The following is a 27,319-nucleotide window of genomic DNA, read 5'->3' as shown; positions in this document are numbered from 1 at the left end:
TTTCATAGGGATCCGGATCTAGGTTTGAATTTCAGCTCTGTGACTTTATAGGGTAGGTTTTTATTTCTATTTATTTATTTTTAAAAAGATTTATTTATTTGACAGAGATCACAAGTAGGCAGAGAGGCAGGCAGACAGGGGGGTGGGAGGGGAAGCAGGCTCCCCGCTGAGCAGAGAGCCCAATGTGGGGCTCGATCCCAGGACCCTGGGATCATGACCTGAGCCGAAGGCAGAGGCTTTAACCCACTGAGCCACCCAGGCGCCCTAGGGTAGGTTTTTAAAATAAATTCGGTCTTACTTGTTTTATCTGTAAAATAGTAATAGTGCCTTTCTCAGCATTGTTGAGATTGTGGAGATTAAATGAGAAAATGCACAGAAATGTATGGATTCAGTGCAGAATATAACATGCTAATATTAATAATCGCTTTAGGGGTACCTGGGTGGCTCAGTCAGTTAAGCATCTGCCCTCAGCTTAGGTCATGATCCTAGGGATTGAGCCCTGCATTAGGCTCCCTGCTCACTGGGGAGCCTGCTTCTCCCTCTCCTGCTCCCCCTGCTTGCGTGCTTTCTCTCCGTCAAATAAATAAAATCTTTAAAAAAAATAACCAGTTTAAAATATACTGTGATTACTAAAAGGAGCATTCTGGGTGATCAGTAGTAACGTGTATGCAAGACTTTGTCTTTCTTTCTTTCTTTCTTTCTTTTTTTTGCATTTAGTTTATTTGAGAGAGTGTGTGTGAGCACAAGCAGGGGGAGCAGCAGAGGGAGAAGCAGGCTTCCCGCTGAGCAGGGAGCCAGATGTGGGGCTCCATCCCAGGACTGTGAGATCGTGACCGGGGCCAAAGCCAGACACTTAACCAACTAAGCCACCCGGGCACCCCAAGACTTGGTTTTTCTTAAGGAAGCCCTGTGTGGGACAGGATGTAAGACCAAAGGAACAAGAAAAATGAAAATAAAAGGAAAGACAGTGGGAGCCCATGGAAGTATTGATGGTGCCAGCTACTAGGATCGTGAGGGTTACAGATGTGGGCAGCTACCGAGTTGCTAGGCACTGGGTCACTGCAAGCAGCTGGTGGGAGATGTAGACCAACAAAGGTACGGCACTTGGCCTTCTGCAGGGCTCCAGGCTCTTGTTCATACTGGTGCAATATATATACGTATATTTTTATCACTGTTAACAGCCATCACACTGAAATTTTTTTTAAAATTATTAAAAGGGCATCACACTTGGAGACTATGTTTGGGGAGCAGTGGCTGTCCCATTGTCCTTGGGAGCAGACTGTTGAGAAATAGAGAAGAAAGAAAGAAGAAAAGACGGAGATCACTGAAGGCCTGGGAGACAAACCGTTATCTCAGCATCAGTGAACCTGAAGATGTCACTATGCCATCCTGAAGTTTTGCAGCAGGTAAATGTGGTCATCCGAAGAGGCACCTGTCTATGTACAGCACTTCAGTGACTGCACGAGATTATATTTGGTGTGCGTGCTTGTGTTTAAGGTTTCCCTTTGAGGAGAACAGAGGACTCTGTGGCTCCCAGTGGGAAAAATGTCCATCAAGAACAATTTTAAGAATTTGATGTTATTCTTTAGAATGATTTAGGAAAGGTGAATTCATCACGTGCTCTAGATAGCCTATTATTTGGAACTGCTAATGGCTGTCCTTGTAGGGAATAGGTGTTACTTTGGGCGCCCCAGCAACACTGGATCGTTGAAGCAACAGGGTTAATTCCCCGGTAAAGCAAGGTGAATTCTCACTGCTGTATGGTTACTTAGTATGATTTTCCCTTTGCGAATTTTGTTTTGGTGTTTATAGTAATGAGATGTTTCTTATTAAAGCTTAATTTTGGTTTTAAAGGAAATATCATCCCTATGACAATAATCATATTTATCTGTTGACAGTTGCTTTTGAAAGTGAAAAAATTATACTTAGGGAGTAATATTATTACCAAGTGTCACAGACTGTGGAAGTAGGTAAGCACTTAACACGCGTAGAATTATTTTAAGATTTTACTAGTTTTGTGCATTTGGAGAATTACTGCATTTGAGGATTAAAAGGAAGCTTCTGATTGTTGGCCAGCTTCATCCTTGCATAGATCCTGGGGAAAGGGAGACTAAGGTGAAGCAGTCAGCCCCAAGTCATAGACCACAGCGCTAGCGGAGTCTCAACTGGAGGGCGCGTCCTGTGGATGCGCGATGTTTTTCATTCACTCCTGGGAGGTGGGGAACTTGAACCTGTGTCCTGGTGGAGGAGGTAACAGTTGAGCTGGCTCTTGGAGGGTGAGCTGTGTTTGGGAAGAGCCGTAAGCGGCAGGGACATTACCTTAAAGAGGCTGAGCAGCAGGATAGTAGCAGCCTGGACTTTCTCTCCTCCCCCTTCCGGACTGACGCTACCTGTGCTGTGTTTCTTACTTTACTTCCTTGATTTAATGGCGCTCGTTCTGGTAACTTCCTGAGAAAGGTGGGGTTGTTGTGTTTTGCTTAGTCTTTGTCAAAAGCATGTATGTTCCAAATATCTAATTTACAGTCTGGCTGTGTGTAGAATTCTAGGTTATTGTTTTATTTATTTGTTGTTTTTTTTTAAAGATTTTATTTATGTGTCAGAGGCAGAGAGAACATGTGTAGCACACAAGCAGGGGGAGCGACAGGCGGAGGGAGAAGCAGGCTCCCCGCTGAGCAGGAAGCCCAGTGTGGGGCTTGATCCCAGGACCCCGAGATCATGACCTGAGCTGTAGACAGATGCTTAACCAGCTGAGCCACCCTGGCGCCCCTCGGTTATTGCTGTAGTCAGGATGGAGTAGGTGATGATGCAGTGACAGATGAACTCTGAAATTTTCGCGGGTAAATGGAAGTTCTTTCTTGCTTTCCCCAAGTCTGCACTGCGCCTGGGCTCTTCCTGCGTCTTCTTTGGGCCCAGTCTGCTTTCACCCGCAGGTCCTCGTCACCGTCCCCCGACGGCTCTGCGTTACCACAGCAGGTGCAGGGGAGAGCTCACAGGTCACGCTGGCCCTGAACTATTTGGCCCAGAAGTGACACATGTCATGTTCCTCACAGTCCATTTATCAGAAGCCGTGGCCCTGCACGGGTGCCGAGAAGTGTGCACACGCACAAGAAGTCACTGACTGGGAATGCATTCCGCACTGAAAAGAAATTTGCTCTTGGAATTTTGAAGATGTTGGACCAGCAGTTTGCAGCGTTACTGACATAGTTGCTGTTTCCCATCAGTTGCACGTCATGTTCCCCTCATTTTGGGGGAAGCTTTTAGTTTCATTTTGTTATCTCCTATAAATTTCATCACGGTGTGCCTGGTTATTGTTCTTCTTTGTACTGAGCGTACATGGATCCTTTCAGTCTGTGAGCTTGTGTCGTTCCTTTACAGGAAAATTTCCGCTTTCTTCTGTAATTTCTTCCCTTTCATTTTCTTGTCTTGACAGAAGTTCTTCTTCACCAGATGTTGGACTTCGTGGATCAGTATCTTAATTTTTTTAGTTTTTTCCTCAACTTTTAAAGCCAGAATAAAAACAAAAGCAGCAAACATAGATCTTGGGACCTTACTTTTAACCAGTTTGTAAAAAAAACTTCTCAAAGGGCCTTATCTACTGGGTACTTAACCAGTGAGGTTGTACTTGGTCATCGGCAATGAAAGCGGTACAGTTGTTTAGGGAACTTGTGGAGTTTTTAGCTAGTACATTGGTAAGTGTTTACACAGGTATAAAAACGTATACATTAAACATTTAATATGTGTATACTTCATAGATGGTGATGAACTGGTATATAGGTGTGCTACCTTCTTTTTTTAAGATATTTTTTCTTAAAGATTTTATTTATGTATTTGAGAGAGAGAGATTTTATTTATTTATTTGCCTAGCAGGGAGCCTGATGTGGGACTCTATCCTGGGACTCCAGGATCATGACCTGAGCTGAAGGCAGTTGCTTAACCAACTGAGCCACCCAGGCACCCTTAAGATTTTATATTTTAGATAACGTCCACATCCAGCGTGGGGCTTGACCTCATGACCCAAGATCAACAGTTGCGTGTTCCACCGACCAAGCCAGCTAGTCACCCCAAGTGTTCTGCTTTTTAAATTTTAAATGTTAAAGTCTGACTTAAAAAGTTAAAGAGGAGTGAATTTAGCTCATTAATCAATTCTTATTTAAGCCAGCTCCCTTAACATTTTAAATGATTGGATTTGTGAACATTTTTATATTTAACTTAATAGAAATGTATTGAACACAGTTAAAAAGATGCTTAGAGATGCTCGTGTAAAATTTTGTTCTGCAGGTTAAATTCCTTAGTCTCTGCATATTTTTCTTTGCCCTGAGTCAGGTACTTACAGAACTGGGCATGCTTTAGAGATCAACCTATTTTATATGGGAAAACAGACTCAACAAGGAGAGATTGATTCAGTGTCACAGAGCAAACTAGTGCTACCCCATATTTTTCTGTCAGTAGCCTACAGTGTGGGAGAGAATCACTTGAAAATTTATTAGAGCTTTTGTTGTAATTATAAATTTATTTATTTTTTTAAAAGATTTTATTTATTAGAGAGAGAGCGTGGGCAGTGGGGAGAGGGAGTCTGATGTGTGGGGCTTGATCCCAGGACCCTGGATCATGGCCTGAGCTGAAGGCAGATGCTTAGCTGACTGAGCCATCCAGGCGCCCTTAAATTTATTCTTAATTAAATTTGAAATTACTTGGCAGTTTTAAGTCCATTTTTCTTAACTTTGTTATCTTTAAATTTCTTTATATACCTTTGTAATCATGCAAATAATCATATTACTTTGTAAAATAAAGCCTGTCGTGTAAGATCTGGAGGCCCTGAAAGAAGTCAAAGGAATTCTATTCCATTTACTATTTTTCATTTATTTTTATTTGCATGTAGTCGTCCAGAACTGTGACGAGTAGGAGATTGCACCTTGTGCTCAAGCTGTCACCTTAGCCTGGCCGTTTCATGATTGCTGCCAGAAGACATGACACTCCTGGGTCAGAGATAAAGGACTTCATTACTCAGGGCACTGTCAGCATGTGAGAAAAGAATGTAGAGGCCCGAGGAGAAAGCAAGGAAATGAACTGGGAGGCAGTTAACTACTGCGGCTGAGAGCACAGGCAGTTAAGTGGCAGCGGGTGATTGGATTCTGCATGTATTTTGAAAGTAGTTGAACCATGACCCCGAATGTGGTGAGGGAGAGAGAGAGGAACCATGGATGATTGTGGAGGTTTCGATCTGAGCAGTTGGAAGGATGGGGTAACCATAGACCGAAGCGGGAAAGGCTGCAAGTAGAGCAGGTGTGGGGCTGCGATGGAGAGATCCAGAGTTTAGTTTTGAACACATTTAGTCTCAGATATTCCTAAGACAGTGCATGGCAGTGTCAAGAAGGGAGTTGACTAAAACGAGGCTAGTGAAGGATGTGGATCTGGGAGTGGAGGAGACATCAGTGCTATTTCAGGCATGAGACCGAGTGAAGTCACTGGGGTGTGAGGAAAAGTGACCCAGCATGAGTGCTCGGGTATCCAGCGTGACAGATTGGAGACACGGTAGTCTGAGAAGGACTGATCAGCTGTGGGAGGTGCTGTCGACAGAGCGGGTAAGAACTGAGCACTGATGCTGGATTGGCAGTGGGACGTCATTGGTGACCTTGACCAGAGCAGTTTGTTTGATGTGGTAGAGAAGGTGTCTGATGTGCGTAGAGGGAAAACGGGAGAAAAGGATTAGTAGATCTCTAGTATGTATGTTTCTCCCAAGGTGTTTTGTTGCAGAGGGAATTAAAGAGAAGAACCATAGCTGGTGGGGAAGGTAGGCTAAAGACAAGTTAGTATACATGATAAATGATGTTTTTAGGAGGAATCCAGTAGAGAGGGGAGCTTGTTGGGACGTGAAGGAGATCCAGTAGACAAATGGAGGGGAGGGCCTTGAGAGAGAGGTGCACGGATAGGTAAAGTAACAGGATGGTTTTGTCCGAAGTTTTCTTCTCATGTCCTAATTTTCTCAGTGAGATAGGAAGCTGGGCCATCAGCTGAGATTAAAGATGGGGGAGTACATGTTACAGGTGCGAAGAAAGATGTGGGTTGGTTGGCAAGAAACAGGAGAGAGTGAATGGATCAGGGAAGTGTAGTTTGATTTCCAGGCAGCATTAAGTTTCCAGCTGAGGTTCATGGTCATGACGTTAAGTGAGATCAGGCAGAGTCACATGTGTTTCTCCAGCTACATTTTCCTGTAAGGGTGTAGACATGGCATGGGCAGAGTTGGATTGAAGCAGTGATGTTTTGCCAAGAGAGTGTGTCAGAGTAAAGTGAGAAAGGTAATTGAGGGTACATGCTAGGGAATGATTATGATTGAGTGTGGAATATAAACTGAGTAAGGAGTTAAAAGGGTCACTGAAAAGCTGATGAGTTTATTATTCTGAGTTAGTATTTATATATTAAGTCTGTATTAACTCTATATTGATATGATACTCATTAGACTGAATATTTCAGGCCAGACCTAACTATACACAAATCAAAATCAAGTGTCACATTGGCAAAAATTTGTTTTGGGTGGGGTGAAGAGAAAGAGAAGGCTGCCTAGGCTCTCATTTAAAAAATACAGTATTCTTATCTGTTGATTTATATTTTTGTTCATTCGTGGTAGAACTGAAAGCCAAGAAAAGGCCTTGCATTTTGCTTGAACCTGATGGATTTACTCAGCCACTGCCTTTAGAAAACTTACAGACCTTCTTCTTATAAAAACTCTGTATTTATAGGATATTTTGAAAATAAAGTATTGAAAATAGTATTTACGGAGCATTCTGTGGTCCAGATGGCAGTTCTGCTGTATTTCTTTCTGGTCTGGTGTGCCTCCCTATTCTTTCTACATAATCGAGACCACACTGTACATACGATTTTGTTTCCTGTGTTTTTGCACTTAACAAATGAACAATATGAACTTTTCCCTCATGTTATTTATAACCCTGTATAAATATCAGTTTTAGTGTTTCCCTAAAGCTCCAGTGTGTAGATGTGCTAGAATTTTGTTTACAGTTCTCAGACTGTTGGAAATTAGAATGTTTCTGATTCTTAAAATTTATTTTTTTTATCATATATAATAATGTAGGGGATGTTGTCATGCTTTGGTTTTGTGATATTTCTTTAAGAGTTATAAGAACAGCATTATTGGATCAAAGAGTATGAATATTTTTCTAAGAGTTGCATAGAACCAAGTTTTTTTTAAACAGCTATGTTAAGACATTTTCAAGTAATGAATATTATCATTTAAAAAATCTTTACTAATTTGGGTTGTGGAAAGTAATTTCTATTTTAATTTTGTTTCTTTGATCTTATCAGGGTCAGTTTTTGTTTTTTTTTTTTTAATTTTATTTAGATTTACTTACTTGTTTTAGGGAGAAGGGGAGAGGAGAGGAGAGTGTTCCTGTGAGTCGAGGGAGGAACACAGGGTGAGAATCTTTGAAGCAGACTCCCCACTGAGCGGAGAGCCTCATTCAGGACTTGATCTTATGGTCCCTGAGATCTGAAACCAAAACCAAGAGTTGGAGGCTTAACCGACTGAGCCACCCAGGTGCCAGGGGTCAGTATTTTTTTTTATGTGTTGAGCCACTTGGTTGTCCATGTGGGAAACTGTAAATTTATCCTTACATTATATAAATCAATACTAGATTAATCAAGGACTTACAGGTGAAAAACAAAACTTCAGTACTTGTATAGGAAATACGGAAGAGTATAGGACTTCAGCATCAGGAGGATTTCTTAAGACAACAAAAGGAGCAAACAATAAAAGAAAACTGACAAAATCAACTAAAATAAAATGAGAAACTTCCTCAAGGTGCCACAAAAAGAATGAAGTCAATACACAAGCACTCTACAGCTGTAGGAAAAAGGAAATACAGGGTCCCTATGAACTGATAGGCACTGATTTCTGGGGGTCTAAAATATACCTGCTCTATCTAAAATCTTTTTGTTACATATATTTAGCCACGCACTTTAACATTTTTCTCACACTAAGGAAAACAGAGAAAGGTTCAAAAGTCAAGCTGTTCTGCATTTCCACCAACAATGCATGAAGGTTGCAGTTTCCCCACGTACTTGTTAACACTAGGTCTGGTCATTTCAGGTGGCTGTGTGTGTGCTGCTATCATTGTGGCTTTTAATTTATATTAACGACCAGTAATATTAAGCACCTTAATAATAACGTGTGCTTATTAGCCATTTGCACGTCTTCTGTCTTCTTTATTAAAAGATCTGTCCATGTCCTCTGCCAATTTAAAAACTTGGGTTATCTTAATTCAGTTGTAAAGGTTTTTTATTTGTTCTGCATAAAGATGCTATATCAGATATGTGATGTACAAATATTTTTTCCTAGTCTGTGACCTGCTCTCTCTCAATGTGTTTTGGAGCATAAAAGTCTGTAATTTTAATGCAGTCCCAGAGTTGAGTGGTTTTCACGAATAAGGTTCTCCGTTCTCGCATGCTGTTAGTTCATCTCCAGAGTGCTGCAGTGGTTGCTTTCTACAGTTTGACCCAACTGTATGGTTGCTTCTTGCAGAGAGGGTTTGTCAGCTTCCTCCTGCCATCACGCCAGAAGCGAGTTCCCCTGGGTAGACGCTTGCTTGATGTCTGTTCTAGATGACGAAACTGAGGCCTGGGTGCGCACGCTCATTAGGAAATGCTGCCTGTGATCTGAGTTCAAGTGGCGTGGTTCCAGGGTCTGTGCTCTTAGTCACTAGGCTCTGCTCTCCCATTCTAAACCGTCTGAAAAGGTGGTAGTTTCTAGACCATGCACCGCGGGTTGGCACTCGGGTCGGTTACTTGGCCCCTTCCCTTGTGACTTTGGACAGATTGTTAAACTTTCTTTCCTTTTTTTTTTTTAAAGATTTTTATTTATTTATTTGACAGATCACAAGTCGGCAGAGAGGCAGGTAGGGAGAGAGAGGAGGAAGCAGGCTCTCTGCAGAAGAGAGAGCCTGATGTGGGACTCGATTCCAGGACCTGGGATCATGACCTGAGCCGAAGGCAGAGGCTTTAACCCACTGAGCCACCCAGGCGCCCCTCCTTTTTTTTTTTTTTTTTTTAAACTTTTTAAAGATTTTATTTATTTATTTATTTGTGAGAGAGAGCGAGAAATGCGCTCGAGTTGGGGAAGAGGAGAGGGAGAGGGAAAGGATTTCAAGCAGACTCTGCCCAGAGCACAGAGCCTGATGCCGGCTCTCTCTCAGGACCCTGAGATCATGATTTGGGCCCAAACCAAGAGTCAGATGCTTAACCGACTGAGCCACCCAGGTGTCCCAGACTCAAACTTTCTAAGCTTTAGCTTCCTCTTCTATAAAATGGAGATAAAGATATAAAGACAATACCTTCGATAGAGTTCTTTTGAGGATCCAAGAAGATGAATGTACGTTTTTTAGGATGTAGTCCCCTCCGACTGGGCAGTGGTAGTGCTGGTATTAGTAAAGGAAGTTGTATGGTGTAGAGGTAGTAACGGGTGGCAGGACCCCCTCCTTCTTCTTCCTGGGTATCTCCTGTGAATGGGGATAGCCCCCGAACTCTGCCTGTGCAGCCCCTCCCTGTCTTCTGCAAATGCTGCTTGTTTATAGTCTGTACTTGAGTCTACGGTCCTTGAGGGTAAGGCCTTTCTTCCCTGTGTAGGTCTGGCAGCATCTCCTTAAACTTTTCAAGGAAGTGCAGTGTCTTACAGTGTCAAGACCAGGATGTCACCTGAAATGATGAACAAGGTGGGAGAGGGACTCACAGAGGTGAGGGGTGTAAGTTAAACAGAAATCATAGTGAATGTGGTGAGAAGCACTTGCCATATGGGGCGAACCCCAGGGTGCCAAGGTTGTCCGGCGTCAGGGATTTGGGCTGGATAAGGTGCTCATTCCTGGTATGCAGAGGGAGGGGCGCCACAGGAAGAGGCCCGCTTGTGAACAGGGGAGCGAAAGATGAGAGTGAGGGACCTGAAATGACACAGGGCATGGAGGGGAAGAGTTTGCATCCTTGAGCTGAACAGCGAGGGAGAACTGGGAATGGTGTGGGAAGGTTTAGGGAAAGATGGATTTAGGAAAAGTATTGAGACCTTTGACCCTGAGGGCATCAGTGTCCTGCTTTTCTGGATAAGAGGTGACCGAAAACACACATACATATTTTACCTAGCCTGCCTGTTTTCTTTTCTCAGGGTGTGGTGGGGGTGTTTGTTTTGTAGTAAAGTGAGACGTGCTTCCTGGCCTCCGAAAGATCTAATACAGGATTCCCCCACTATCTGAAAGTAGGGCGTTCCTGTGAAACCTTTTATGAGCCAAAATGGTATGTAAAGTGAAGAAGCAGTTATCATAAATTACATGGGATATGTTTTGAGCATTTCCACACCCCCCAAAATAATCTCTTTGAGGTTTTTCTGGTACCTCAGAACACGTCTTGCCAGTGGAAGCACAGAGTGAATCAGGAAAAGCGCACATGCTCACGGGCCCAGTTCCAAGCTCCCGTGGCTGGAAGCCTGGACACTCGAGTGCAGTTCCCCGGGCAGGAGCTGGGGGGCGCCACGTTCGCGGCTTGAGGGAGCGCAGCCTCCCATCCTGCTCACTGCCAAACACAGGGAATGCTGTTTCTGCAAAAGCCAAAACCCTCTGTGGATTTCTTTTGGTCAGCCAAACCGGGTACAGATGGAGCTCTTTTTGTAAAAGTTAATATGGTGTAAGGCGCAATTCAAAAAGCGGACGATACCTGTATAGGAAAAGAGCAGTCTGTCGGGCTTCCTGACCCCTTGCCCTCGTCGCTAGAGCTGCAGTCATCGATGCCGGATAGTCTTTGAGACATTTACTCTGTACGTGTAGGCATATAAATACGTACACAAATGGGATCATGTTTGCGTTTTGTTTTGTAGCTCGCCCTTTACCAACGATGTATTTTGGACCTCTTGGTTTATCTGCATGATATCCTGTCGTATTGGTGGATTATAGTTTATTAAAGTAGTCCACTATTATTGTTTCAGATATTTAGGTTAACTCTGCATTTTTGCCAAAATAAATTTTTCAGTATATGTCTGTAGAGTGAATAAATGGGCTCATTCTGTAGAATCAGTTCTTTGACCTTAAGCATACCATTAATCTCTGCCTCGGCTTCCCCATTTCTACAGTGGGGATATTACTGTTTTGACTACTACTATTAGCTGCAGACACATATCAGCCTAATAAACACTAGGCCATGTTGTGAGGACACCGCATATATTAACGCTTTTTTTTTTTTTTAAGATTTTATTCATTTATTTGACAGAGATCACAAGTAGGCAAAGAGGCAGGCAGAGAGAGAGGAGGAAGCAGGCTCCCCACGGAGCAGGGAGCCTGATGCGTGGCTCCATCTCAGGACCCTGGGATCATGACTTCAGCTGAAGGCAGAGGCTTAACCCACTGAGCCACCCAGGTGCGCCATATATTAACACGTTTAAACCTCACAACTGACTTGAATGGTAGGTTCCGTTATTTTGAAGATCACACAACTGTTAAATCGTAGACCCAGGAAATACATGAACTCCTGGTTTGTGGTTCCAGAGGGCTTTCCACTGTGTTAGACTGCCTTGTGTGCAGTACTGAGTACACAGGGTTCTAAGGGTTAAGTGAGATGTTGTGTATTCGGAAGGCTTAAACCAGAGCCTGGCATGCATTGAGCTAATGTGTGGCCTATATTTACCAGTACTAAGGTAAATGATCAAGTAATAGTAGCTTTTAAAAATTTTAATGCTTTAGGGAACATCATTTTCCGTATGTCATTGTTTTTGGCATGAGTATATATCCAAAACACAAATTCCTGATCACATAATTAACTTCTTTAAAGCATATGTGAATTTAAAATTTTGATAAATATTTTCAAATAATTCTCCATAAATTGTACCAATTTGTATTAAGTTTTTTATCCGTTTTTCATACCCTTGCCAACATTGTTACTGATTTAACTTTTTCAAACTCATAGGTGAGAGACACTACCATTTTGCTTTTCCTTTCAGTGCATTTTTAAAGTTGAGATAGAATGTCCTCCAGGGAGGGCCGCCGGGGGGGTTCAGTCAGTTAAGCATCTGACTCCTTGATTTCAGCTCAGGTCATGATCTCAGGGTCATGAGATTGAGTTCTCTGTTGGGCTTGCGCTCAGCGTGGAGTGGTCTGTCCCTCTCCCTCTACCCCCCACTCTGCGTGTATGTGCATGTGTGCTCGCTCTCTTTCTCTCTCAAATAAGTAAAAATTTTAGAATATACTTAGAGTAAAAGTCAGCCTTTATAGCGTACCATCTGTTGATTTTTAACAAATATATTCGATTGTGTAACCACTACCACAATCAAGATATAGAACAGTTTCTAGCACCTCAGATTCCTTTAATTTCATTGTTATGAATGAATTGAAAATCTTCTAGGGTGATGATTGGCTACTTGAATTTGTTTTCTCCCTCTCTCACTTGCTTGGTTTCTCTTGTTTTCTTGCCTTTCTTTTTTCTTTCCTTCCGTTATTTCTCTGTGAACTGTTCTTTTGTATGTTGTGCCCGTTTGCTTATGGGATTTTTTGCCTTTCTCGTACTGATTTCTAAGAGCACAGTCTGTGCTACAGAAATTAGTCCTTTGTCATGTGCTCACAGTTTTCCTCTGGTTTATCTTTTGGCTTTAGTTATGCCATTCTTTTAGCTATCCAGAGATTTATAACTTTTGCATTGTTGGGTTGTCATTCTTTTCCTCTATGGTTTCATGGTTTTATGTTATGCATAGAAAAGCTTTCTGCAGTGCTAAGATTTTTTTAAAAGATTTTTCTACAACTTTTGTATTTTCTTCTATGTTTGTGTATTTGATCCTTCTGCACAGTACTTTTACATAAGAAAGTAAAAGCTTTGCTTTCTCCACCACTCCCAAATGGTCATGCAGCCTGCTCATCATCATTTCTTGAAGAATCTCTCCTTCCCCCAGTAGTGTCACGTGTCCTGTTGGGCACATACTCTTTCGATGTGTGTTTGGTCTGTTTCTTGACTTTCTAGTCTTTTTTCCCCCCTCCAGTTTTAAGCTGTATGTTTTGTTTTAATTTTTAATTTTTTTTTTTTTTTTAATTTGAGAGAGAGAGAGAAAGTGAGAGCATGAGAGAGGGGATCATCAGAGGGAGAAGCAGACTCCCTCCTGATCAGGGAGCCTGATGTGGGACTCGATACGGGGGCTCTGGGATCATGACCTGAGCGGAAGGCAGTCGCTTAACTGACTGAGCCTCCCAGGTGCCCTAAGGTGTATGTTTTAATATCTTGTGTAGCTCATTTTATCTTTTAGTTTTTTTCCTCTTTTCCTTGTTTATAGGTCCAATTTCAATATAATTTTATCTGGTTTCTTGCAAATACCATTGATGTTTTCTTGGGGTCTTGAGGAATGTTTTGACAGGATTTAATTGTTTTATCTAAGAATAAGATGTGTCTTTCTATATATCTAAATCGGTTATGATCCTCTTGAGGAGTTTTAAAGTTTTTCATGTATTTCTGGACATTTTTGAAAAATTAATTTCATCTGGGGTGCCTAGGTGGCTCAGTCAGTTAAGCATCTGCCTTTGGCTCAGGTTTTGATCCCAGGGTCCTGGGACTGAGAACCGGTTGGGCTCCTTGATTAGTGGGGAGTCTGCTCCTCCCTCTGCCTGCTGCTCCCCCTACTTGTGTGCTTGCTCACTCTCTCTCTCTTTGTCAGATAAATAAAATCTTGAAAAAAATAATTTCATCTTTTTTGAAACTATTATAAATCAAATCTAATCTTTTGCTATATTTGCCTACCAGCCTTTTTTTTTTTTTTTACGATTTTATTTATTTATTTGACAGAGAGAGAGATACAGAGAGAGAGAACACAAGCAGGGGGAGTGGGAGAGGGAGAAGCAGGCTTCCCGCGGAGCAGGGAGCCTGATGCGGGGCTCCATCCCAGGACCCTGAGATCATGACCTGAGCCGAAGGCAGAGGCTTAACTACTGAGCCACCCAGGCACCCCCCCACCAGCTTTTTAAAAGTAATTACTAGTGATTTTTACATGTAAATTTTGTAAGTAGTCACTAGAGGGAATTTTTTTTTGTTTTCTTTTTTTCCCTAATAGTTGTTCAGCTGCATCTGTTGTATTCTAGGTACTCACTCATGCCATCTGTAAATAATGACAGTTTGCCTTCTCCTTTCCAATATTTATACTCCTTACCCTTGTCTGATTAATTAGTTAGCATGTTGAAAATAATGTTAATTAATACTTGATAATCCACATCTTTGTTGCTGACTTTTTATCATTTCTTTATTCATCTGATTCTTAATTTTGTTATATAAATTGTGTGTTAAATGTCCATCTGCTTCTATTTTGAAGGGTTAGGATTGATATTTTTTTCTGGTGTGTGTGTGTGAGAGAGAGAGAGAGAGATTTATGGCTGTTATATGATTTTGCTCCTTTGCTCTATGGTAAATTATAATGAATTTATAAATAATCAGCTGTGCAGGCAATCCTGAGATGTACCTTACATAGCTGAATTGTTTCCCCTCACCACTCTGGTGTTTAAAATTTGTATTTCAGTATTCATAGGTGAGATCTGTGGGGTTTTTTGTTTTGTTTTGTATTTAATGTATTGTCTTTGTCCAGTGGTGGTATCAATATTTTTTAGCTTCAGAAGTAATTTTGGGAGGCTGCTTTTTCTATGTCCTGAAGTAGTTTAGTGAGTTTTGTATTTTGTGTTTTTAGTAATTAGTCCCTTTTTCTCCCCAAAGGAAGAGGGGTTGTGGTAGTTCTTTCAGGACTTCCTCAAGTTGTTTGACAACTATTAGTCTCTTTTGGATTCCTGCCTCTTGTAAGGCAAATTTTGGTAATACATATTTTGCCTTAGAATTGCCCATTTCATCTAAATTTCAAATTTTTATTGAATTTACACACTACTCTTACATATTTTGTAATTACTTCATTTCTAATTCATATAAATACAGTTTTCCTTTTTCTTACAACAGCCAGTTGCTCATCAACTAAGTTTTTTGTCGTTTGACCGAAGAATCAACTCTTATAATGTTTACCACTACTATTTTTTGTTTTCTGATTCATTAGTTTGTGTTTTCATGTTTTGCGGGGGTGGGGGGTGGTTCTCATTGCTGACTTCTGGAATTGAATGTATACTTTGTTTCTTTTAATTCCTTACTATTTATTTTTATTTATTTATTTTAAAATTCCTTAATGTTTAGTTTTGTAAGCCTTTATAGGCTTAGAAGTTTTCTGGGAGCGCAGTTAATAGGGTCTTGCAGAATCACATAGTTTTCGATCTGTCGCATTTCCATGATTTTAGTTTATAAAGAGTATACCATTTTTCTTCTCTTTGAGATTTCCTCTTTGATTCAAGAGGATGTTTGGTCATTTTTATTTTTCTGTTTTCCTTTTTACGTTTTTATTGTCTTGTCATTTGAGGAGTTTTCTTTTTTTCCTTTTTTTTAAAGAGATGGGAGAGGGACAGGAGGAGTCGGGGAGAGAGAATCCCAAGCAGACTCCTTGCCAGTGGAGCCCAGTGTGGGGCTCCATCCCCTCCTCCTGAGATTATGACCTAAGCCGAAGCCAAGAGTCCGATGCCTAACTGAGCCATCCAGGTGCCCCAATGAGATATTTCTGATTTTTCAGTTTACCGATATTTCCATTGTGACCTCATATATTGGCACATTTGGTAACTATACCATAAGTTCTTAAAAAGCAGATGCTTTCTTACTTTTTAGAGTACAGAATCCATATATTAATGAAATAAAGTAATTATGTAATTTAAATCTGTAATCTTCATTTTCATTATTTTCTTGGGCTGAAAAAGATATTTTAATGTTCCATTTTGTGTGCAAAGATTTTTTTTTTTTTAAGATTGATTTATTTATTTTAGAGAGGGAAAGAGCATATGTGGGAGAGGCTGAGGGAGAGAAAGAATTTCGAGTGGACTCTGCGCTTAGTGTGGAGCCTGTCTCGGGCTTAATCTCACGACCTGAGATTATGACCTCAGCCGAAACCAAGAGTTGGATGGTTAACCGACTGTGCCATCCGGGCCTCCTTGTGTGTAAAGATTTTTGGCATTTTTATTTTCTGTGTGGGTTATACCTTATGTAATGTGCCCCTTTGTTATGACCATTTTCACTATCTTGTTACTGTTACCCTAGCTTTCTTGTTCGCATATTCCTTTTTTCATTCTTTTCTGTTAGAGGATTAAGATTGGTGTTTGTCAGTTAATTGAAAAACTTCACTTAAGTATGGACTCACATATTTTTAAACATTTCATTTTTAATTGAAACAAGTAAGTATGCACTCTTTCGTAATTTCCATATGTAGGACCAGTGTCTTTCTTTAAATATCCATTGACTAAATTCTATCAGTCTGAATTATGTAAAATCTGTCCTTAAATGATATATTATATGTGATTTCCATTTTGACATTTCTTTTAAGTAGAAGTTAATCATATTTACAAAGCAATCTTTGTACAAAAGCCTACTTTTTTTTTAAGTACTGTGTTGTTGGCTTTTAGAATGGTTTTGTTTACACTTAATTCCACAGAAAATTTTTAGCCATCTGCATTTATTTGGTGTTTATGAATCTATTATTTTTGTAGGAAGAACTTAAAAATTACTTGTTTGCATGCTTAAAACATGCGGGGAATTTAAATTCAAAAAAAAAGTTTGGATGAACCTCAGTCAAACCCAGGAGGTATTTTATGTAATGGGGATAGAACCAGCGACTGATAACATTCCTGATCTCAAGTAGAATACAAGTAAACTTGATTCACTTGATAGAATAGGATAATCGCAGGTATGCTGAAGAAGAGGATAGTCTGATAGTGGCTAGCAGAGATTTTATGGTGTTTTGAAGCTTTCTGAGACCACTGATTTTAGTGTGTTTCGTATATGATGGGATTTTTAAGACCAGACTGAAAATCTTTTTCTAATAGTTGAGTTTATCCCAGTTATATATATTGGTATAACAAACATTGGGACCTAATTCTGTTGCATTTCATGTAATATTGGCCATTGCCTTTATTTTCCTTTTTATCATATGGTCTACTTTCTCTCCTTTCTCCTCCCTTTCTGGAAGGATTTTATTATCTGTTCTTTATTTTTCATTTTTTATAAAGTTAATGGCAAGTTATATACTGGCAGAGTCAGGAACAACGGAATAGAAACTGAGGAGCTGAAATGGAAGGGCACGAACCATGGCTTGCTAAGAAATTGGCCACCTTTAGGGCAGAGAGGATAGTGAAACTCCTTGTCTTCCTAACTTATGTGGATGCCTTGCTTATCTTAAATTCTTTGTCTTTGTTCTTTTAAACTGTCTTCACAGATAGTTTAAGCTGGTAGTTCTAAGTATGGTCTGTGGATCCCCTTTGATAATGAGGCTGAAACATTATTTGCCATTCTCTGAGGGTGCAGAAGCAATGGTGGATACAATTGGTGGTGCCCTCCCATGGCCACGGCTGTGGCCCCAGCTGTGATTTGAGCATTCATAGCAGTCTCCTGTTCTTCACCTCTAAGCACTTGCAGTAAAAAGCAAGTCACAGTTACGTTTAAGAATGTTATTGAGGAGGGACTCCTGGGTTGAGTGTCTGCCTTCAGCTCAGGTCAAGATCCCTGGGTCCTGGGATCGAGTCCCCCATCAGGCTCCCTGCTCAGTGGGGAGCCTGCTTCTCCCTCTGCCTGCTCTGCCTGCTGCTCCCCCTGCTTGTGTGCTGTCTCTGGTAAATAAGTAAATCTTAAAAAAAAAAAAAAAAAAAAAGTCCCTGAGGAAGCTGTAAAAATTGTTACATTTATTAAATCTTGACCCTGAGTACACACCTTTTCAAAATCCTTGTGATGAAATGCAAGTGTATAGAGCATGGTTTCTCCCACAGACTAATGGAAGAAGGGGTCTCAGGGGAAGCATTTGTGCTGTTGTTGGAGATGCTGCACTACAGCTCCTCTTTCATGAAATCTGTCAGGAGATATCACTTTTACCTGAAAGAACTGTTGACAGGGGCACCTGGCTGGCTCAGTCGGTAGTGCATGTGACTCTTGATCTCAGGGTCGTGAGTTCAAGCCCCACATTGGGCAAAGAACTGAACTTAAAAAAAAACCAAAAAACTAAACTAAATAAATTAACAAGAGACCTATTGACCAACTACGGTTTTTCAGCTTCAGGTTTCGGTAAATACAGTTTCATAAATTTACAGACAGTCTTGGTGTCAGTGATAAATCCAAGCTTTTAAGCAAAAATCAGAATTGTGGAGAGCTTGTGTCTCCCACTGTTAGTTTACTGCTTCCCAGTGCTTAGACTTTCCTGATGGGATCAGCCAATGGTAATGTTAATAAATGGGATTTTTGGAGATTGCATAATGAAATCACTATGATACTACAAAATAATACATACCTGGATGATTGATTCAAAATGCAAGCTTAGACCATTGGATTTGAATGTAATAAAGAAGTTATCTAAAGGGTTCCAGATTTCCCAGTGCAACTGACTTTTTAAGAAACTATCACTTGTTGATTTTTGGTATAATATCACAGGAAAGAATACCCACGGTTATATGAAAAGATTATTAAAGAAAATATTTCTCCCTTTCCCAGCTATGTATCTGTAGGAGGTTGGATTTTCTAATTATGCTTTAACTGGAACAACATATTGTAGCAGATTGAATGCAGATGGAAACATGAGAGTCCAGCTGTCTTAAGTCAGACAGAAAAACAATTTACAGTAATGTAAAACAGTGCCGCTTGTCTCACTGAATTTTTATTGTTTGGGTAAATATATTTATTTTTCAGGAAAATGTTATTTATGTTAACATGTAATGAGTATATTGTCATTGAAAAATGAATAAATATTTTAAAGTCTCAGTTTTAGTTTCTAGCAGGGAAAGTTTCAGTAGATAAAAGCCACATAGACGAGCTTTTGGTGGTCTTAAGTAATTTGTAAGAGGATGAAGGGGTCCCCAGACTGGGAAGTTGGGAACTGCTGAGTTAGCAGCGGGCTGGCTGCGTGGCAGCCTGTCACGGGGGGAGAATGGGAGCTTCGATGTGCCACGATCACATTCCACATCTCTCCTCGTGACACATTACTTAACTTGGTTGGGCAAGTTTTAATCTCTCTGAGACCTGGTTTCCTCCCTTGTAAACCGGCAATAATAAAGCTGTATTACTTGTTGAATGTTAAATAGTTGATGTTTTATTTTAAATGTTTTCATTAGGTGTTTTAATGTCAGGCTTGACTATCTCCTTTGAAAACAGGCTGGGAAATTATTTGAAGAGGTTAGCTTTTGCCCATATGAATCAAGTATTCATGTCTAAAACCTTTTCCTTTGAACCTTTAGACACATTTTCAAGTGTATGTGTAAACTTAAAATTTTATAATTAAAAAGCAATAAAACTAATTCAGAACATTTACTTAGGCATGATGAGGCAGATGGTAATCCTATAAAAAGATGGCATATATTTTTGGAGGTGCAAACAGAAAAACAGATACTCTTAAAACTTCCAGAGTGATCTTTGCCTAGAAAATGAAAGGAAGAGATAAAGGCCATATGGCCCAACAGAACTTTTTATAGTATTTTAGTGTCCAGGATTGATTTTTGTTTATTTAATGTTAATGTTGAGTTGCATATGGATTGGTAGTTGGAAAAGGAATAATTATCAAGTAGATAATTACCAAGCACTTTTACTCTGGTTGTCAGTCTTTTTTTGTACAAAAGGGATGCAGTAATGGGAATCAGAGCCATTTGAACCCTAAGTTTAGTGAGGTTAATTTAAACGGGACTACGTAGCCCCTCAGAATCAGTTACCAGTTCTGCTGCTGGGGCAGCTGTGTCCGTCATGTTGCCTCTCACTGTGGACCAGTGTTCTTCATTTCACTGCCGTGTTCACTCAGCCCATTTTTTTGAGTGCCTTTTTGGGGCCAGGTGTGTGCTAGGTGTGGAGGATAAAAATGTCAAAAAAAAAAATTAACATCTTCTTTGCTTTCATATTGAGTATAGATCGTCTGCTGCGGTGAGAGTCATTAATCACTTGTTCATACAGACAAATCTGAGTACACATCCCAGATGAAAATTCTAGGCCGGAGAGGTATGCAGTATTCTGCAGTCCTGGACCTGGGGGGGTTTCACCCTCAGGAAGAGCAGAATGTGGTTCCTTGAGGAACTGCTGGAACAGCTGAGGCGTGAAGGAATTAGTTGGTGAGGAGGAGGAAGGAAACATTTCCAATCAAAGAGGCGGTATGTCAAGTTCTGTGTTGAGCGAGAATGCGGTGAGTACGAATGCTTTCAGCGTGACTGGAGCAGAAATCAAGGAAAGAACGGCCCCGCCGTGTTAAGGAGTTAAGTGACTTTTTCGTAAATAATGGCGAATTATGGCTTGAGGTCAAGGTGGGCAGGGTACCTGATCGCCATGCCGGATGAGGTTTGCGTGTCTGACATCGGCTTACTCATAGTGACGGAGCGTCTCCTGCGCCCTTGGTATGGTCCTAGACTCTTGGGGGGCAGCAGCGGGTAACGCGGAGTTGAAATCCCCGCTTCTGTGAAGCTTTCATTCTCCAGCGTCTGCGGGGGGAGAAAGCACAATAAACGAGGAGTGTCTGTATGCTGGGGCAAAGTACCGCGACGCAGTGCGAGGGGCTGTACTGCCGTTCACCTGCCTGGTCGGGCCAGGTCTCACGGAGAAGGTGACAGCAGAGCAAAGACTTGGGGGAAGTGAGGGGTTCGCAGGGTGGTGGCCGCAGCAGCACCAGTTCCCCAAACGGCTGCGTGGTGGTGGTGATCTCAGAGTGGCAGGTGGGGGAGAGGGCAAGTGTGAGAATGGGAGAGGCACATTATGGCAGGCTTACGGCTGTCAAGACTTGCGCTTTTTTGTGAGGCAAATGGAAAGCATTTGGGGTGTTACTCTTCTTGTAGTTTGTCCATTGAATTCCAGAAAAAGCAGAGTGTCTGTGGGCAGGTTGGCGTATATATCGCCTCCATACTGGCTGCCCCGATCCTCCACCGTACTCTTTCCTGTTCAGGCCTACTTTTCCAATCAGGTCTGGAGCTTTCTTTGGCTTCTATACCTACTTTTCAAAACTTACCTAATTATGGATCTCTAAAGTGTAGGCTTATAGCACGTGGCATGTCCTCCAGATATTTTCCACCCAGCCCCGAGATGAGTCTGTATGTATTTCTACTGTATCATCTGTGTCTGCACACCTTCACGCACACACGGACGCATGTTTCTCGCACGATGACTAGTGTATTCATAACTGCGGACCCAGAAGGGTTTGCAGCTCTGAGTGTTTCCTGTCAGAGATCATGTTTCAAGTGATTAGCAATTTTTAATGAAGTTGAATGTTAATGTCACTAAAATTACATCACAAAGTGAGGCATTATCAAGAATGGCTTGTAAATGGAAATTAGATACTAATAAAACCTTTGTATGCAGTTGACTCATGTTTGATTCTCTCCAGTGTTCATATGTTGAACCTGAAATTCTCTCAGCCCAACTATTGATGAGAAATGGGAGCGTGTGGTCTACCAGGGGAGGCCCTGTAGTTCTCCTAGAACTACGCAAGTAGTCCCAACTGATTGTTTTAGCATCTGCATTTTATGAAGAAAGTGTTCATTCATTTTTTGGGTAAGGTAGTGGGAGACCCTGGGTTTTGTTTTTGATTTTGTTTTTGCCATCCCGAGTTACAGTCCTAGTGGGTTTGTATATGCATGTATTTTGAGGAGGATGATATGTGGGCTCACAACTGGGAAATGCATACTTAAACTAGAACATGTTGATACTTGAAACCTTTTTTTTTTAAAGATTTATTTATTTTTAGCGTGGTTGCACGTGCACACGGTGCAGGAAGGAGCAAAGAGAGAGGGAAAGAGAGAATCTCAAGCAGACTTTCCGCTGACCATGGAGCCCCACCTGGCACTCAGTCTTAACAACCCTGAGATCATGACTTGAGCCAAAATCGAGAGTGAGGCCATTATCTGACTGAGCTACCCAGGCGCCCCGGAAACCTTTTCATTCCTCTGAACACACTTAGAGTCAGACCCAAATACCTTGATGTGCCATCTTATGCCCCACTCCACACCGTACACTTGAGGCGCAGCTAGATTCTGTGTTTGCATCTGCAGTTCCTACTTCAGCCCAGAGCTTGCCCCTCCCTCAGTCTGGAAAGTTGTTCTCTCCGCCTCAACCTTCCTTTGCGTGACTGGCATCGGCGTAAATATTGGCTTGTTAGAGAGGCCTTGGAGGTCTTCAGTGTTTTTGGAACCTAGAGTAGGAACCCCCGGTATTCTCTGATTGCTTCCTTTCCTTCAGGGTATCTCTCACAGTTTCTAATTGTCACGTCTCCCTTGGTTTACTTGTTTCCTGTCTGTGCTGCCCAGACAGCCTCTCCCCATATAGTGGCCACCGTGATGGACTGGGCTCTGTGGCTATCAGAGGCTGTTCCTTCTGCTGAAGACAGACTTTTTGTGGGTCAAGACTCCTCTGAGGATCTGATGATAGTGATGAAAAGAACAAGGACAGAATGTTTAGTCCAAGTTCAGGGGCATCTCAGAGCCACTAAGACCTGCTTGGTGGCTTTCACCCGCATCTCTACATAGGGCAGTCAGGGAGCAGCTGGGAAGCAAAGTTAAGAGTCACCATATACTCTCGCCGTCTCTTTGTTTACAGTCTAGTCTGACTGACAGCTTTTAATTGTTGGTCACGTTCAAAGTGTACTGCTTGAGGATACTGTATCACACTGTCTCAAGCCAACCTTTTCCTATCATTTCTTTGACCTCTCTTGGAGCTCACAGATGTCCTCTCTTAGTTTTGTATCAGTTGAACTTCTCTTCGATCTGATAGAGTATCTTACACATGGCAGGTGGGGGGAAGGACCATAGAGAGCTTCATGAATAACAGCGTACGACAAAAAGGAAGTCCGAAGTGCCTACTGGAAGATTCGGTTACTTCGTACAACTTTTATTTCCTGATGATAGCATAATTCAGTGTATTGATATTGCCGCGGATGCTCAGTTTTCAAAAACAAATTTTTTATTTTACAGATGTACTTCTGTAACTGGGTGGAAGTAAGTAACGGGGGGGTGGCATTTAGTATTTTTACTTCTTTCTCTTAACTAGTATATTTGGTAGCATTTCTTCAGTAGCCTTTACATGACGGGACACAGAACACATGCCATGTGGAAGTATGGGACTGGATTCTGTGTGGTGGCTCTTGTCACGGTCGGCAGGTATTTTCCGTGTGGCCTTTTTAGATGGAATTGCCAGTCCTGCATCATTTGTAATAACGACTTTTGATTTTGTAGATCAGTTGCTCCATTTTGATAAGAGGAGATTTAGCCAGTTTTGTACACTATGATTTCCCTATCCCATCATTCCTGTCATTTACTTAATAGTGAAGGGATATTTATTTGGTATCAAAGATTTTAAACAGATTATAATAAATATGTAGTGGTAGTTCCCGGTTAGGAATAGAAAAATGAATGAGACATGGTCTCTTTCTTCAAGCACTACCATCTGGGGAGTAAGATAGGAATAGAATGCAAGCAGTTCTAGGTCACCGTGTGACATACTATTAAGCAAATGCAGGTTGTGTTCCGAGAAGGGAGAGAGAACTCCCTTCTGGAGGGTGATCAGAGCAGATTTCAGGAAGAGGAATATTTTCTTAAGGAATTCTCTGAAAGGTGGACTAGGAAAAATAAAGAGAACTTTCGCCAGGAGGAGGGAATAGCATAACCAGGCACAAAAACAGGAAAACAAAAACCTTTGTTATTCAGACCGAAACTGAGCTGACACTTTATACTACTCCTAGAAAATGAACTGGGCTTGAGCCTGTGGGTCAGATTTTAGGTTGATGTACATGTTTGGCTTTGAGAGACGTTGAAGGGACAGTCCAGACAGACCATATATAAGCCATTCTGGTTGTTGATCTGTTGACCTACCTAGTTCGTGGAGAATTTGCTGATTTTCAAGAATTAATGCAAACATGGGATGCCTGGGTGGCTGAGAGGGTTAAAGAATTAATGCAAACAGTACTTTCTTTGCAACATCCCTGTTACTGGGGTTGAACATGTTTGTTTTGTCTCATGTTTGCATCCTTTAGTTTTATGTTTTATAGCTATTGGTAATTAAGTTTTCTTAATCTCTGTGTGAATTGATGCCCAGTTCTTTTATGAACAAAATTGGATTCATTGTGCTAGTGAGCCAGAAAATGATCACGAACACAGAAGGTTTTATCAGTCTTCAGGTCACCATTTCAGTCCGTTAAGACAAATAAATGCAATTTCTACTGCTATGAAGAATTGTACTTTAAAGTTCTCTATGGGGGTGGGGGGGCACCTGGGTGGCTCAGGTTAATCCTCTGCCTTTGGCTCAGGTCATGATCCCAGGGTCCTGGGATCGAGCCCCACATCGGGCTCCCTGCTCAGCAGGGAATCTGCTTCCCCCCTCTCTCTCTGCCTGCCTCTCTATCTGCTTGTGACCTCTCTCTCTCTCTCTCTGTGTCAAATAAATTAAAAAAAAAAAAAAATCTTAAAAAAAAGTTGTCTCTGAAGATGCCTGAGTGGCTTATTCGTTAGGCATCTGCCTCCAGCTCAGGTTGTGATCCCAGGGTCCTGGGATCAAGCCCCACATCGGGCTCCCTGCTCAGTGGGGAACTTGCCTCTCCCTCTGCCTCTGCTTGCCGCTCCTGTTCATGCTCGCTCTCTATCAAATAGATAAAATCTTTAAAAAAAAAAAAGTTCTCTCTGATTAAGAGAAGTTAGTGGATGCTTTGGTATACTTACGTTGTCCTGTTTTTCTTAGCTTCACAAAAGAATTTGACAGATGACATCTCAGTCCCTTTGTGGTATCTTTTGAACAAGTTTTATTATTTTTTTAAAGCTTTTATTTTTTAAAGTAATCTCTATCTCTGACATGGGGCTCAAACTGATGTGAGACCCCAAGATCAAGAGTCACATGCTCTTCCCACTGAGCCAGCCAGGTGCCCGATTTTATTCTTTATCCTTTTTTGTGCCTTAAGACATTTTATTCCTATTTTTAGTATATGTGCTGCCAAAGCGAGCACTTAGACATTTTATTCCTATCTCAAAGTCTTAAAGATATTTTATATTTTGTTCCAACTAAAATGAGATTTTCACTGTTAGATCTTTAATCTGCTCATAATTTATTTCCACTGCTGGTGTGAGGTATGGAATCCAGTTTTCTCGTTTTTCCAGATGTATAACCAGTTGTCTTCGTGCTGAGGACTGAATTGTGTCCTTTGCCATCGGTTTGCCTTCTGTCATGTGCCCTGTTTCCATGTATGCATGGACCTGCTTCTGTATGTGATAGTGTTTCTTTATTTGCAAAGATTTCTCCAGATATTTCCATGGCACATTCATATGTAGTATTACAACATTACTTTATGTTACTCTGGAGTGGTATTTAGTTACAGCAGAATGTATGACTGACTTTCAGGCATTTTTAAAACTTCATACTGTTATGAAGGATGTGTACGTGCAGCGTACAGATTTTCATGGAGCTACATACACTTGCCTTCCTAAAATATTTCTGTAGCAAGGCAAGTTGATATGATAATTACTATGGAAATTCTAAGTGTGGTAGGTTTTGTGACATCATTGGTCGATGACCCCCGGAGCGGTTGCATAGTTGGGGGTGCAGGGTGTCACGGTCCTGGCCCAGGACTTGCTCATCCACAAGCCCATGAGATTGGGCTCATCTGATGCAAACACACAATACTGATTTTTACCAGAAAGCCACTTTGTACATTTTTACTTACTATTTATTATTTCTATGATACATAGGATATCGGCTCCTTTCTGTTGTTCTTTTTTCTTGTTGACCTTTTAAAATTTCAACATAATTTACACGTATTGTGTAAGAGAAGAGCTTATTTTACTTAACTTGTGTTTCATATCCGCTTCTTTCTAGTGGTTGTAATTCATCTTTATCATATAGCAACAAAATCTCTAAATTCTGCTGCGTGGCGGTGTTATACTTAGAGATGTACCTATCACAACCACAGTTGGATTATTATTATTATCAGAAAAGATTACATGTTGGAATCTGTCTTTGGCTACAAAACCTATGTGGTCTACTCAGAAGGAGTGACTTGCCAACTAAAGTATATTGTTACACTCTCCATTTCATTTTATGAGTGGTCATATTTTTGTTAAATTAAAATTGTTAATAACTTAAATATTACATGTTTATGCTTAGGTGGAAGATAATGGTACTTGGATAGTGAGTTCATCTAATAGACAATTTAGTATGTTTAAAAGTAACTGGCCCTCTAAGTACATATATGCATTTTAATTTTACAAATTGCTCGAAAACATAGTACATGACAGTAAGGCTTTTTAAAATTGCTTTTTCCTTTATGGAGATGATATTGCTGATCCCCTGATAGATTGTCTGATATGAGTGGCTTTTATTAAAAATGATTTCATTCAGATTCTATGCACACAGTAACCAAATCCTGTCTATCTGTAAACGTTTGTAATATCTCTCCTCTTAGTTCCCTTTGTGTTATCATCAGTATATTACTAATAGGTTTGTCTTAAAAATTGTCCATTCATACATACATTCATACATCTCTCTGTGCTACTAGATTATGAGGCCATAAACGATTTATTAATCTGTGTATGACCATACAGTGCTGGGTGTGTAGCAGGGACTTAGCAAATGCGTAGTGAATTTGTGAATGTCATCAAGCTTAGAGCTTTTTTTCTTTTGCCAAGAAACAGAGTGGTGCTAAACTGATGGGTGGGGAGAATCTTGCTCTTAGTTTTATTAGCATTTTGCTCAAGTCAAGCTAATCATCTTATTTTAGGATATTATACTTTGATGGTTGCAGAAACTGCAGAGCTTGGACAGAGAGGAAATAAAACATGTGTAGCTTAAAACAGAATGTCTTTGCAAGGCAGGTACTACTGTTACCAGTATCACTTCTGGGGCCCAAAATTTTCCCTATAAAATGATATTCAGAAGGTCTTTACAAAGAATTAAAATCCTGTCTTTTCTATGATGGAATGTTTTATACGATAGTTTAGAAAACATATTTTTGGATACAGAAGTAAAAATTTGCCGGGGGTGGGTGGGGAGGAGGAGGAGGAGAAGAGGAGGAAGAAATAATAATTCTGGAAATATGCTTCCTAATCTTCTTCAAAATAGACCGACACTTAGACCTGCGTGGCTTCGGCTGGGTGTGCCCCGGAGCGAGCGGGGCTCAGGCTGTGCTGGGCGCCAGGAAGCTGGGGTGCAGGAGCCTTCTTGGGGAACTCGCAGGCATGCGGGGACATCTCCAGACTTTCTGCAGGTTCTCGCGGATGATAGGATTCTTTTTATGTGTCCCTACAGATGATTA

General features: G+C 41.0%; 1 protein-coding gene across 2 annotated transcripts in view; it reads left to right on the top strand.

Annotated features, from left to right (window-relative positions):
* Nucleotides 1-27,319, top strand: part of SOCS6 (suppressor of cytokine signaling 6) — a 37,975-nt gene that overhangs the window by 4,543 nt on the left and 6,113 nt on the right. The window contains exons 1-2 of one of the 2 annotated variants that reach the window (XM_032872247.1): nucleotides 845-1,095; nucleotides 1,218-1,406. The gene's annotated coding sequence lies outside the window, so the exon portion shown is untranslated. Of the gene's footprint in view, nucleotides 1-844; nucleotides 1,096-1,217; nucleotides 1,407-27,319 lie in introns of those variants that run through there. The other variant, XM_032872246.1, reaches the window with a different exon arrangement.

Source organism: Lontra canadensis, unplaced genomic scaffold (assembly GCF_010015895.1).
Source record: "Lontra canadensis isolate GAN:19392208 unplaced genomic scaffold, GSC_riverotter_1.0 scaffold44, whole genome shotgun sequence".
In the NCBI taxonomy this organism is placed as follows: domain Eukaryota; kingdom Metazoa; phylum Chordata; class Mammalia; order Carnivora; family Mustelidae; genus Lontra; species Lontra canadensis.
Note: the sequence above shows the minus strand (reverse complement) of the source record. Positions and strands in the feature narration are given on the sequence as shown.